The following is a 15,383-nucleotide window of genomic DNA, read 5'->3' on the forward strand; positions in this document are numbered from 1 at the left end:
CAGCAGCACCTATGTGTAGGGTTGTTGCTGGGGCTAAATGAGTTACCCACATGTGAGTTAACACGTGTGCTTAGAACGCGTATAATGTACTACCCACATGTAATGAGGTACCACGGGAGCTTATGAGGTGTGTATCCGACTCACTACAGGTGCTCAATACACATTATTCCTCAGTATTTTCTTCCCAAGGCTCCCAACTTGCAGATAATAAAACTGAGTTCCAGACAGGCTATAAGACTTCCTAGAGATGACATGGCCAACTGACAGCACAGAAGGCCTCCCCCACAGCCAGCCAGGAAACGGGCTGACTCTGCACGTCGTGGGTGTGGAAGGCCAATGACAAGCATTTAATTTGCTCTTAAGCCAAAACAGTTGTTAGTAAATTAAACATTGATTGTAAAAGGGTCTCCAATTACGATTCACTAATTACATCACCAGCTCAATTGTCATGCAGTTTATATACAATTACCCAAGAACAAATATTTAATTACTTTCCTCTTAATACATTAAACTAATATGATTCCTCAAGCTGTGAGATAGAAATATAGAAACATTTAATTGACATGGAGACATGAAATCAGACAGTTAATGAGACAATAGCCATATTGTCTTGTCTGTTGGTGTGACATAGCCCCGGGGTAATGAGAAGGCAGGGAATCAGTAGGGAGAAAGCCCTCGGGTCTGTATCTTCCACTCCTGTGATTGTTGAGATGGAAGTGGCTGGGGGACGCTACAGAAGCATGGACCATCCTCAAAGGGAGTTGTCCACAATCCTCGTGGGCCGAAGCTGTTGTTGGTTGAATCTGCATTTCGGCTTAAGGTCCCCTTCCACTCCGCCTTGCTTCCTTCCTTCTCCAAAGATGTCAATCCTGAAGGCACTTCCTACTGCACATCTTGAACACTGAATTGCCTTGTATGGTCTCTTCAGAAAAGTCCATATGCAGTAGGAAGCCAGTAGATTTTTCTGAGCATGTATGTGGCATGACCTGACTTTCACATTAACAGTCTGTAATTAAAGGGAGGCAAGAGGTGAAGCTGAGACAACTGTTAGGATGCTTTTGTCGGGCGTGAGAGCAGAGCATCTAGATTCGAGGGTTTCCCTGGTAGCTCAGTGGTAAAGAATCCGCCTGACAATGCAGGAGACTAGGTTCAGTCCCTGGGTTGGAAAACCTCTCCCCGGAGAAGGAAATGGTGATCCACTCCAGTATTCTTGCCTGGGAAATCCTGTGGACAGAGAAGCCTGATCGGCTACAGTCCATGGGTTCGCAAAAGAATTGGACACGACTGAGCTACTTAGCAACTAAACAACAATAACTCTAGATTCAAAGGGTGGAAGGATGTCAGTCAGGGGGCCCTGGGTGAGGGAGAGAGAAGGGAAAGGGCTGGGGGTGGGAGCCTGTCTGAAGGGCAAGTCATATTCCTCAGGCACCTAGCAAAGGGCTCCCCCAGTGAGTTGCCCTTGGGACCACCCCTGTGTACCCCCGGGCCACTGACCCCTGGGACTCCCAGCACCCATGGGGATGCCGGTGGGGTTGGTTTGCAGTGGGAGCTACGCAGCTTACATCACGTAGTTATTTCACAAACGGATGAAATCGCTGTAATAGATTAATAATCTGCAGTGTAAAACTTATTACTTCCTTAAACCTGTCAGCTCAAGAAAAACCGAATTTGATTTATAATGTTCTAGAAGCGCAGAGCTCAAGCTATAAACTCTGGCCTTGAGAAGAGGGGAAGAGTCTTGATTGTAAATCTTTTCCCCGAGTTTTCTGAGACACCGGATTGCATTCAATACTGGCTCTGCCACTGGCAAGCTGTGTGACCTTAGTCAAGTTATTTAATCTCTCTGAACGTCTTTCTTCTTCTGTAAAATGGGAGTGATTGCCATACTGGATAGTCTGCCCACTGAGTCATGAGTAACAGATGAGATATTCGTGTGGCCACCGTTGATATGCTTTATAAGGGACAGAGGAATGGCTTTCCTGGTGGCTCAGATGATAAAAGAGTCTGCCTGCAATGTGGGAGACCTGGGTTCAATCCCTGGGTCGGGCAGATCCTCTGGAGAAGGAAGTGGCTACCCACTCCAGTATTCTTGCCTGGAGAATCCCATGGAGAGATGAGCCTGGCATGCTACAGTCCACGGGGTCGCAAAGAGTTGGACACGACTGAGAGAATAACACTTTCACTTTCAAAGGGACAGAGAAACGTGGCCTGGGTGTTGTGGCCATGCCAGTGGTCCCCAACCTTGCTGGCAACAAGGACTGGTTTCATGGAAGACAATTTTTCCCCAGACAGAGGGGAGATGATTCAAGTGCATTATGCTTATTGGGCACTTTATTTCTATTATTATTGCATCAGCTGCACCTCAGATCATCAGGCATTAGTTCCGGAGATTGAGGACCCCTGGGAGATTTTCTCTGGAATAAGCACACCAAGGGGAGAGGATCTGAAGTAACCAGATTCCTTCTACCGAGGAGACTTTCCAGTTCAGATGTGACTACTTCCACTGCTGAGCCCTGAAACCCTTGATACACATTCCTCTAGCAGCATTCGCCTCAAAGAAAATCTTTCCCTGTGATTTTTGTTTGTTTGTTTCAGACTGAAAGATGGGGAAGGGAATTTTCAGATATTGAGTGTCCATGATATGCCAAGAGTGTTTCCTAGGTGGCGCTAGTGGTAAAGAATTCGCCTACAGGAGACATGAGACCAGGGTTCGATCCTTGGGTGGGGAAGATCCCCTGGAGGAGGGCATGGCAACCCACTCTAGTATTCTTGCCTGGAGCATCCCATGGACAGAGGAGCTTGGCGAGCTAGGATCCATGGTGTTGTGTAGAGTCGGACGCGACTGAAGCGACTTATTACAAAGCACGATGTGCCAAGAACTGTGTGAGGTGTTGCTAATGTATCACCTCCGTGCATATTTCTGTTAAAAAATTTTTGTGAAAAACTTTGGAATGGGGAGAAAACAACAAAAATAGAAACTGCTGGGTGTTCTCTTCAGTGCAACCTGCCAGCTTATCTGACGCTATTGAGGCCTGTGTATGTTATTGCCTTTGAGCCATTTATAACTGTGCAAGTTCCACAACACTGATAGTAATGAAATAATTCTCATCCTTAGAAATGCAAATGAAATGTTTGGTGGCCATGCAGCTCATTATTACCCAATGGTCATTGACCAGTTTTGCAGATACTTGTAAATTTATTCCAGTATTCCTGATTGCTCACATATATGTGTTCTTTGAATTCTTCCCTCAACTGGTTGTCATATCTTGCTGGTTCTCTCATTAACCAATGAGTTAAATAAATTCTTTGGCATGTATTTGTTTTATGTTTATATGAGTCATGATTTTAGCTTTTAAAAATTATCTTTTAATACTGCATATCAGGAGTATCGGGGGGATGGGAGGAGGGCTCAATAGGAAAGGAATATATAGATATAGTTATGACTGACTCTTGTTATATAGAAGAAACCAACACAACATTGTAAGGCAATTACCTTTCAATTTTAAAAAATATATGTAATACATAAAAAAATACTTTCTGACACAAAAAGCTTAAAAATAAAATTACAAAATTTTTAAATACTGCATATCAGAAAATTGAGAAAATTTTTGCCCAGAGTCACAGAGGTAGAAATCTCAGAGCTGGGATTTGACCTTGATTCTGTCTGATTCTGTCCATTTTATGGAGTGGTCTCAATAGGTCATGCACTCTGGTTTTCTCTCCTGCTTTGTGTGAGTCCTGGAGGTTTAAAGGGCCTGGGCCTCACACTTAGGAGTAATTACTCTTAGAAGAGACAAAGGAGCAGGGTCAGACTGGTTTCTGGGCACTACTGTTCATGTGATAGGTGGGCAGGTGAGGGATGGACTTAGGCGGAGAAGAGCTAAGTCCCTGGAGAAAGGCTTGGGTGTGAGCATAGAAAGGGATGAGTGGGACAGGAGAGATGTTCCTCCCTTTTTTCTACAAAACATCTCCCACCACCTGCCACATCCTGAATTCTCTTTGTAACTATGGTGCAGAGAGAGGAATGGGAAAGCCCCAGTCTCCATCCTGAAGGATCTTGGATTTAGTCCCCAGATTTTCCTATGAAATGCTCTGAGTGAAAAAATAAATAAATAAATGTTGCCTGCCGTGTCAGTAAACAAAGGATGTTGTAGCCATTACATCTGCTGCATTAATGAGCCCTGAGGGAACTCAGGAGAGAACCAGGATGCCCATACGCCTGAAACTAACATCGCATTGTAAATCAACTATACCCCAATATTAAAAAAAAAAAAAATTAGGGACTTCTCTGGTGGTCCAGTGGGCTTCCCTGGTGGCTCAGCAGTAAAGAATCCCCTTGCAACGCAGGAGACATAAGAGATGGGGGTTCCATCCCTGGGGTGGGAAGATCCCTTGGAGGAGGGCATGGCAACCCACTCCAGTATTCTTGCCTGGAGAATCCCATGGACAGAGGAGCCTGGTGGGCTACAGTCTGGGGTCGCAAAGAGTCTGTCATGACTGAGCAGCAGCAGCTGGTGGTCCAGCAGCTAAAGACTCTGTGCTCCCACCACAGGGTACCAGGAACTGGGTCCCGCCCTCTGAAACACAGAGTTTGCATGCCGCAACGAAAGATACTGCATGCCGCAACTAAGATGCAGTACAGCCGAATAAATAAATGTTTTAAAATAATACAATAAAGTAAAAATTAAAAAGCAGACAAATCCCCTAGTATCTGAAAAAAAAGAGAGAAAGAAACAGGATGCCCGCCATCAGCCGCTGCAGCCACCCGTGAGAGAGCACCCGGAGGAGACCCAGGAGGGGATACCACAGGGTACTGGCCCAGATAGCCGAGGTACATGTCAAAGGAATGACTGCAGTGATTCCGGGCTCCTGCATCCGATCATACAAAAGCGCTAAATTCCTAAACTTGGGACGTCTGGTTTTCTTTAACAGTACTCTTCTGAAGTCCTGACTACCTGGGCTTTGTTGCAAACACTCCTATACACCTGGTTCCTCCTTACCTCTTCAGTGGTCCCTTCGAGCTGACAGGCTGTCTCTCAGGCTTGAAGTCCTCAGAACATCCACAGAATAAAACATTTCGGTTGTGCAACTTTTTCAGTCGACATGCAACCTCCCAGAGTCCTTCCGTGGGTCCCACAGCTACGTGCCGGGGTCGGCCCAGATGTTTGGGTCAGCCTCCTAACTTCCAGTTTCTCCAGATTCAGTTTCTCCCTCGCTGATGATCCAGCTCACATGGTGTTCTACCAAGTTAATCCTCCTGAAAGAATGCTTTGAACGTGGATGGCTCTGCTGTCTGAAGTGCTCAGAAAGTACTGGGTTGGCCAAAAAGTTTGGGTTTTTCCACGGCATAACCTGAATGAACTTTTTGGCCAACCCGGTATTGCTGACTGTGGGGCAGGCTGCTTTCCCTCATTCTTTTTTGTTACTGGTGCTTATATGAAATGCTTACCCCTCACTGGTTAACATTATAAAGCCTTCCCTGGGGAGGAGGGACTCCCAAAATTATAAGAAAGGAACGTTCAGGTTCACATGGAAAGACCTTAATAAATTATCACCTAATAATATCACAAGCCCTGGCCATCGCTGGTTTATCGGTCCCAAGCACCCCTCACTTTCTAAGCATCTGTCTTGCTTATTGCCTGTCTCCTCAGTAACAAAGTAAGTCCCAGGAGGGCAGGGATTTGGGTTTGGTCTTTGGTTTTGGGGGGTCTTTTGTCTTGTTTACTGCCTGGTACATAATGAATAACCCATGAATGTTTGTTGAATGAATAAATGTGTGTGTATCATGGTCATCAACTAAGCAGCAAAAGACTTTGAATCACTTGGATTTTCAGATGAGGAAACCAGAGTTCAGGCACTGACTTGCCTAAGGGTGACCCAGCTAGAGGGTGACAAAGCCTGGATTCGGATTCAAGACTCCTTGGTCATGGCACCTGTACACACTGGTCAGGCAAGCGATGCTGAAAAGATACACAGCAGGTCACGATGTGAGAGAGCCATCCTACCTGGAGTGTGAAGGACATGAGTGTGGGAGGAGCAGGCAGGGGGCCACCTCTGGAGAAGGCTCCAGAGACCACAGGGAGCAGACAGGACAAGCTTAGAGCCATAATCAGTGAAGCACATCAGGGCCCAGGAGGCCAGACAAAGAGTAGGTATCGGGAGAAGGAATAAGATGGGGGAGTAGGGGTTGGTGCTCCATTCATTCATTCAATCATCCATCCATTCACTCAACATGTACTGAATATCTACTATATCCTGGACACATTACTAGGCTCTGGGAATTAAAAAAAAAAAAAAAGATTAAGACACAGCACTTGCTTTCCAGGGAGTCTAGACAGAGAGAAACACATAATAAGCAGAAGCTGTAGGAAACATTTGTATGAGTTTGGTGGGGCACAAAAATAGAAGCACTGAATTCATGGGGAGAGAGGGACAGAGGCATGTGAAGGAGCAGAGATGGCGTCACGGAAGAGCTTTGCCTTGAGCTGAATTTTGGGTGACAGGTCGGTATTCACCTGAAGCTGGGATATGCAAAAGAGGACTCCAGGCAGAAGGAATGCACGAACAGCTCTAGAGGCATGAAACAGGCTGGTGAAGGGGCCCACCATATAGGCGGGTGGCTGCCCGTGGCTAGGGAGGAGGCACACATAGGCAGGTGGAAAAGTTAGGCGGGGCAAGGTCAGAGTCCCACATCCGGGGCTAGGGCACACAGACTGTATTCCATCCATCAGAGGGGTCAGCAAGCTTCGTAACAGAAAGTGAAAGTGAAGTCACTCAGTTGTGTCCGACTCTTTGCAACCCATGGACTGTAGCCTACCAGGCTCCTCTGTCCATGGGATTTTCCAGGCAATAGTCCTGGAGTGGATTGCCATTTCCTTCTCCAGGGGATCTTCCCAACCCAGGGATCGAACCCAGGTCTCCCGCATTGTAGACAGACGCTTTACTGTCTGAGCCACCGGATGGTAATTACCAGAGGCTTTGGATTCTTCTGTCTTATTACAAAAGCAGCCACAGTGTGTAAAGAAATGGGTGTGGCTATGTTCTAGGCAAACTTTCTTTAGGGAAGCGGGCTGCAGAATGAATTTGCCTTCCCTTGTCACAGACCATGAGCAGCTACGCAGTGTTTCAACAAAGGAGAGCCTCCAAAGATGATTATGAGGCTAGAATGTGCCAGATAGATTGAAACAGGGGGCTCGTGGGGAGCCAAGTGAAACAGCCCAGCTATGAATTAAAGTCTGAGCAGGATGGAAGCAACAGCAAATGAAAAGAAATGTAAAAGCCACTTTGTAAAAGCTAAATGAAAAAAGGAGATGCAGAGGAAGGGAGAGTTGAAAGAGGATCCCAAATATGAGCCTGGGTAGGAGGGAGAAAAGCCATGTCTTCGTGATTTAATTTTAGACAGTGCTCTGCCACTCTATAACAGAGATCTAGATAAAGATATTCATCAGGAATTGCAAAACAAATCAGAAAAATTGCTGCCACGTGACTGTCAAGGCAGAGATTCTTTTTAGAAGCAAATATTACCTGCAGGTGGAAGGGAAGGGATTTCAAGTGGTGGGAAAGGGGTGGGGGTGAGGGGCAAGGCGAAATCGTCCAAATAAGCTTTTTACTAACTTGAAGGGAAATGGATACATCTGGAAAATTCAGAACTGTTTGCATAAGTGATGCCAGGCTGTTCAGACCCTGTTTCACAAACCCCAGGTGTTACATAAGATAATGTTACTAAAATGTTTGGGGCTTCGGGAGAGAAACTGTATAAACATGTGGTTTTACTATAGCTCATAAAAGATGATTGTGTGAAAACCTCAGAAAAATTGAAACTCTGTAAAGTATAAATGAATGGCTTCCCTTTTTCTTTTATGGCTGCGCCTCGCTCAAGGCTTGAAGATGTGATTAGAAATGAGTGTCTGGGGGCCGGGCTAAGATCTGAGGATTTAGCAAGTGGCCTCTGTCTGTCTATCATGTTCCAGTGACTCTGGTGTGTGGGGGAATAGAGATGGTGGGGAAGAATGCATGGGTATGTGTTCACGGGTGGGCCAGGCCAGGAGTGGGAAGTGAAATGAGTGAACAGAGTCATCAGCTGGGGCACAGGGAGGGGGCTGGTTTAGGCAGCGGAGGCTCTGAGCCAGAATCCAGGGGGGCTTGACCTTGATGTGTTGCCTTGGCATTTTCCATTTCCTCAAGTAAAGTGAAATGTGAAATGGACTTTTTTTTTAGCAGCAGTATTTTGTTTATCTGCCCACAAGGGGCCAGAACAACGGTTGCCTTTGAAGAGCCGGCTGTGTGTGCAGCGCTGGGTCTGCTCCCTGGAGCAGGCTGTGAGATCTTGAGTGAGTCCAGATACCAGAAAATCAGACAGAAAGAAATGGGGGAGGATGGGAGGGAATGACTGGGTACGGTGGGATGGGCGAAGGGGAAGTGAGTGGGTGGTGGGAGAGAGGAGGCTTACAGGGGACCACTTGGCAAGCTTTCTCATCCCAGTGGGAGAGGCCTGCTTCCACCAGAGGGAAGCCCTATAGCGTGGAAAGAACCAAGGCCTGGCAAACACCTCAGGGGTTCAAGTCCTGGGTCTGCTACTTGCTAGAGGCCAGGCCTCGAGCTACTTACTTAATCTCTCAGAACTTCATTTCCTTATCTGTAAAATGAGCCTGCAAAGATCTCTGGGCTTTTTAAAGGCTTTGTAAACCACCAAGCCTTTGTTGTTTGTTGTGTTTAGTGCATAAGTCGTGGTGACTCTTTTGCAACTGCATGGACTGTAGTCCACCAGCTTTTTCTGTCCATGGGATTTCCCAGGCAAGAATACTGGAGCGGGTTGCCATTTCCTTCCCCAGGGCATCTTCCCCACCCAGGGATCACACTTGCATCTCCTGCACTGGCAGGCAGATTCTTTACCACTGAGCCACCAGGGAAGCCCCAGCCTAGGGTCTGCCCATTCAGTTCAGAGCAGCCTGTATATATATATGTATACTGCCAAGTCTTGATGCCAACAAGAACCCAAGAGTTCTGACTTCACAGGTCAAGTTCCACCCTGGTTTTCAGTGAGTGGTTTCCAAAGGGCTCAGAGGTCTTTGGGGCCTGGTTGCTGAAACCTTCTTTATTGACAGACTGTGCTACCTTCTTGGCTTTGCAGACAAAGCAAGTCACTCCTATTGCCTGCAGGCAGAGAGGAAGGGCGTGAGCCCCAGTCACTGTAGTTCAAGGTAGACCATAGAGCAAGGAGGGCTCAGGCAATGGCAGATGGTGGGGTGCAGAGGAGAGAGTATTCTCTGGCTTATTAGCTGTGTCATCGTGAGCTGATCACATTACCTCTTAGAGCTATGTCCTCTGCATCCACACAAGGATGGAAAAGGTGTGTGAGTTCGCCAGGAAGAGTAAGTGAAATAACCTACGGAAACGCAGGCAGCAAAGAGCTGATCTTGGTTTGATGGTTATGATGTGCAAGTTTGAGTCCATAAGTTAATTTTCCTTTCTACTCCTCATTTGGCTAATCCCGCCGCTGGAGCTGTCTGATGGGAGGAAAATCACTCTGAACTCCAGGAGGGCAGAATTCATGTCTTATCTCTATGCACCACAGTCCAGCATAGGGTTTGGCAGATGGGGCTTTTTCTGCCACGGTCAGCATACAAAAAAGAATGCATTTAATGGGCCGGCCAGAGAGAGTGCCCTGTATTCTTGTGGCTGGAAACTAGGAAAGGCCTGGAAGAAATAAAACAGCTCTGATCTCCCCTTTTGTGTGTCGAGGTCCACTCTCTGCCCCTCAGCACCCAGTTCTGGCCCTGGAGAGGCTGTACCTACAGAAACTACATGAAAGGGAGCCTTGCCTTTGGGCTCCTAATTGGGTTCAGTCAGTGAAAAATACCAGCAGGAGATCAGAAAACAAGGCGGAAAGTGAGACGAGGTATTTATTACCAGGGATCCCTCTTCACTAGGTTTCCCAGGTGGCACAGTGGTAAAGAACCTGCCTGCTGATTCAGGAGACACTGGAGGCACGGGTTTGATCCCTGGGTCAGGAAGATCTCCTGGAGAAGGAAATGGCAACCACACTCCAGTACTTTTTGCCTGGAAAATCCCAGGAGGAGGCTGGTGGGCTACAGTCCGTGGGGTTGTAAAGAGAAAGACACGACTGAGCGACTGAACAACAAACAGCAACAATGCCTTCTTGCCAGGTCACTCTGTTGATGGCTGAAGTCCACTGAAGGTCATAGCTCCTGCTGGATACTCTTTTCCTACAACCACCATCTGTAGTTCTGGAAGTAATGCTGTCCTTTCATCCCATGATGCCCAGGGGAAGCAGAAGTCTCCTGCTGTTGCCACACCAGCATAAACCATGTCCAAATAGCAACTCACTCCAGTATTCTTGCCTGGAGACTCCCATGGACAGAGGAGCTGGGCAGGCTAAAGTCCATGGGATCGCAAAGAGTCAGACATGATTGTGCAACTAACTTTGACTTTTGACTATTTTTTCATCCAGCCCAGAACTTTGTAAGTAGACCCTGCATTAATCTCCCCATTGACTTCTCTGTCTGTTAACATCCTGGGACCTTCTCTTTTACAAAATTTGTCAGAGAGGCTAGGAAAAAATGAAAGGTGATTTTACGTAGAAATGAAGGCTACTAATAACATGAAGACCTGGAGCCCATGAAACCCAGGGGAGGGAGATTATTGTAAGGATGTTTCTGAGCATGAGCAGAAGTGAGCCTGCTTCATCCAGGTCTGAGGACCCAGGGATTGAACCCGGGTCTCCATTGTCTCCTGCATTGGCAGGCAGATTTCTTACCACTGAGCCACCTGGGAAGCCTTTCGATAAGTCACTTGCACTCAATCCTTATCCTAGGGCTGCCTCATTGGGTCAGCTTTTTACATGGTGCTTGCGCTTGTAAGTTGGTTCCTGAGCAGCAGAGGCTGAGAGTCTTGTTCAGTTAGCTATTTATCTCCTGCCCCTTCTCGCTTCCCTCATTCCCTTCCTCCTGAAAGCACTGCTCCCCCTCCCCAGTAAGTCACAAACAAGAATCTCCACCTTAGGCTCTGCTGCTCAGGAACTGACTCACAAGCAGAAAGAGAGACACAGATGTAGAGAACACATGTACGGACACCAGGGGAGTAAGGGGGGTGGGTGGGATAAACTGGGAGATTGAGATTGATATATATACACTTCTATGTATAAAAGAGATAACCAGTGAGAACCTACTATATGGCATGGGGTGGGGGTGGTAATAATCTGTTTGTAGGACATATATTCAGTTCAGTTCAGTTCAGTCACTCAGTCGTGTCCGACTCTTTGCAACCCCATGAATCGCAGCACGCCAGGCTTCCCTGTCCATCACCAACTCCCGGAGTTCACTCATATTAAGTGAGTTCACTCATATTAACCTTAAAAATGCATTCCAAAATATATTAGGTGCAGACAAATACTGTTTGAGTCCACTTATATGAGGTACCGGGAGAAGGCAATGGCACCTCACTCCAGTACTCTTGCCTGGAAAATCCCATGGACGGAGGAGCCTGGTAGGCTGCAGACCATGGGGTTGCTAAGGGTTGGACACGACTGAGCGACTTCACTTTCACTTTTCACTTTCATGTACTGGAGAAGGAAATGGCAACCCACTCCAGTGTTCTTGCCTGGAGTATCCCAGGGATGGGGAAGCCTGGTGGGCTGCCGTCTATGGGGTCGCACAGAGTTGGACACGACTGAAGCGACTTAACAGCAGCAGCAGCAGCATATGAGGTACCTAGAACAGTCAAATTCGTAGAGTCAGAAAGTACAGTGGTAGATGCCAGGAGCTGGCAGGGTGAGGGGGGTGGTGGGGAAGGAAATGGGGAGTTAGAGTTTAATGAGAACAGAGTTTCAGTTTAGGAAGATGAAGAATTTGGGAGATGGTGAGAGCTGTATATCAATGTGAATGTACTTAGTGCCACTGAACTGTACTGCTAAATACAGTTTAAATGGTATGTTTTATATTCCATGACTTTTACCACACAAAAAATTTCTTTAAAAAAAAAAAAAGCTAGGTAAGGACGTGGTCCCAGCGGGAGCTCGGGGGCGCAAATTCACCGCAGGGTTGGTCCTGCCTTGAGCCCAGGAGGCCAGTCTTGTGTTCCCCGTGCGGTTGGACATCAGCTGAGGTGTGGGGAGGGGAGGGGACACAGCCGCCTCTGGCCAAGGCCTTCCTCTTCATCATCCTCCAGATCAGCCTCCGGGTAGAGGCTCCCCGTGGAGGCTCCCTTTGGCCTTGGGCAATTCTCTGGAGTGGGAGCCAATTCTCCTGAGTGGGAGCCAATTCTCCATTCAGGAGACAACTTCAATTCTCCTGAATTTGACAAACACCTGCAGCCGCCGGGAGCTACAGGGGCACCAGCATCGCCCTCTACAGGCCTTCTGTAGTATTACAAACTTGGTACATTTTCTTTTCTGTGGTCACTTTTACCCGTGAACTCTGCCAGTGAGCACCATAAGGAGAAGGAGCTAGATAAGGGCTGATCCCTGAACTCAGGAGCTTGCAGTCTACAGAGGGAAACAGGAAAAAAACAATTACCCAGCAAACAAGAAATTTACAGCATAAAATCGAACTGCAGTGGGAGCTTAACTAGGAGGTGGAGAATACCCAGGTGGGAAAAGATGACCCTGTAAGGGTTTGATAAGGAAGCAGTATTCCAGCTGGTACTTAGCCGCCATCTTGAAGGACTTTACTAAATATTGCTTAGATTCTGTGCAGTAGAATGGATGCTAAAATACTGCTTAGATTCTGTGAGGCTCAGACTGCTATGAGAGTTTCTGTCTCCAGAAATGAGAGTCATCCTCCCCGCACTGTATACACACATCACACTCTTGATCCTAACATTGGAATATTAGGCATTTTTCTGGGCTGCTAAGTCACTTCAGTTGTGTCCAACTCTGTGCAACCCCATAGATGGCAGCCCACAAGGCTCTGCTGTCCCTGGCATTCTCCAAGCAAGAACACTGGAGTGGGTTGCCATTTCCTTCTCCAATACATGAAAGTGAAAGGTAAAAGTGAAGTCGCTCAGTCGTGTCTGACTCTTTGCAACCCCATGGACTGCAGCCTACCAGGCTCCTCCGTCCATGGGATTTTCCAGGCAAGAGTACTGGAGTGAGTTGCCATTGCCTTCTCCTTTTTCTGGGCTAGTGGTTTTTTTTTTTAATTTGGTCTAATTTAATTTTTTATTTTTAAAATATCAGGTTTTGAAATGGCTATGAGCATTCTCTCCTTAGCCATCTTACACCAGGGTCCCCTTCATAGCTGGACGTGCCACCTCTCTCTCTCACCTATATACACACCTGCCATCTCTTCCACAACTTCATAACATGGGGGAGGTGAGGTGCGGGCTGGATTATCAGTCAGTGGGGACCAGGTCTCCATCCCTGCATTGAGAGGCTAACCCCAAGGAGCTTCGTGCACACCCTCTCCCTGCCTCTGCCCCATGTGGTGTGACAAGGGCACACCCCCCAGCGACAAAGTAATAGGTTTTTACCGTCAGTGTTCAGTTCTAATTTCCTGTCTGGCCGTCCCTGAGCCACCCTGAGCCAGTCCTTAATAAGGTCCGCATTTTCCGTCCTGCTTAAAGCCTGTGTCTCGGGGGCTGCTGGCAGTCTGGGAACTTATCAAAAGAAAACAGCATCCTGCTTTATTTGTCTCTGCTGAACCTGGGTCCTGACCCTCCCCATTGCAGAGCCTTGGCCAGAGGGTGAACATTCTAGAAGCTGGGCATAGGGTAGGACTGGGAGTTCTAGGAAGGCACGGGGTGTCTTGAAGCAAGGAGACACGGTTTCAGTCTCGAAGCTCCTCTCCATTTATTTAATCTCTCAAGATTTCAGTCAGCCAGGCCTAACCTGACGAGCTCCACAGACCAGAGAAAAATCATATTTCCTCTTGAGTGAATCATTCATTTCACACAGACCAGCTGCTACCTGAGAGCCTCCCCGAAAGGCATCAGCAGTCCTGAGGCCCCCCCACACCTCCCAGACCTTTCCTCCCTTGTAAATGCGCTTTCCTCCACTGTTAAAGTGCCTGGTGATGACAGGCTAGGGACTCTGGGAGGAAGAAAGTGCCGAAGCCACAGGTTTTGTCTTCAAAGGTTCTGACACAACAGGAAGGTGACAAGTTTGGGGGAGCTGGTTCCTCTCTCCTCAAGAAGCATTAGAAGGGAATTCCCTGGCAGTCCAGTGGTTAGGACTCAGCTCTCAGTGTGGAGGCCCCAGGTTCGACCCCTGGGCAGAGAACTAAGATCCCACAAGCTGCATGTCCTATCCCCTCAGAAAAAAGGCACTAGCAGAAGGAGTGATGGCTTCTCCAGTCCTGTTCTCTGCATAGTTGTCCCCGCAGGCTCCCCAAGAGATGGGAGCAAAGATAAGGAAAGGGATCCAGAATGTTCCACAGGCCTAACACAGTGTAATATGCATTTTATAAGTCAGGACATTTCATCATCTCTGTGATTATTCTCATTTCTCTCGCATGGACACTGAATTGCCCAGGGCCACACAGCTGGTCAGAGCTGGCAGCAAATTCAAGGCCGTGTCCAAAGCTTGCTGTGTTTCCATCTCCACTCACTGATCATGTAGGTGGCGGTTTATTATGCAAATTTTGTAGACCCTCACCCCGAAGTCTATGGTGTTGCTTCTCCTGCTTCCAGACTACAGGGATCTGGAAAGCCAAGGGCGGGAGGGTGTGCGTGCCCTTGTTAGCAGACCCAGGGACCCCAGACCCAAATGCCTTCCTCCTTGCACAGGGCCCTGTTGGCTTAGATACTCAAATGCCAGGGAAGAGATGTTCTGCCAGGGGACACACAGTGGCACCCAGAGAAGCATGGGGCCTGTAGGCCACGTGCCCCCCTGCCCACGTCCCCACAGATGTGCACAGAAGCAGATGTAGCTCTTCTCACGTGGTCCTGCTTTGTCAACACCTGAACCAGAGCTGGCCCCAGCAGTCCAGCTACAGACCTCCTCACACATCTGCTTTTTATTCAGAGCGCATCTGTGGGTGATGCTGGGTTTGATGCAGGTCACCTGCGGAGGTTACGGGAGGCGGGTAGTATGCTTCCCTTTTACCAACGTGGTGGTCTCGTGATGAGCCCCTGGAGTCCTCTTCAGGAAGGAAGCCTCTGTTTTCCCACCTGCAAGTCTCTTGAGGGTTTGCCAAGGCTAAAGAGAACTCCTCACCCAAGGTCACACCCTCGCGGAGCAGACCCCAACCAGGGACAGACCAGAGCAGACCAGCCCCTTCTTTACCCCCCACACCCTCTTTGGATTGACTGAGGCTTGAGGCTCCCACGAAGGCTGCATGATAGCCCAACTTCTCCCTCTGCCCATTTCAGCTTCCCCCTTCCCCCTCCCCAGCAACCCCGACAAAGCTCCTGTCTGCTAATCTCCA

The sequence above is a fragment of the Bos indicus x Bos taurus genome, chromosome 23 (genome assembly GCF_003369695.1).
Source record: "Bos indicus x Bos taurus breed Angus x Brahman F1 hybrid chromosome 23, Bos_hybrid_MaternalHap_v2.0, whole genome shotgun sequence".
Taxonomy (NCBI): Eukaryota; Metazoa; Chordata; class Mammalia; order Artiodactyla; family Bovidae; genus Bos; species Bos indicus x Bos taurus.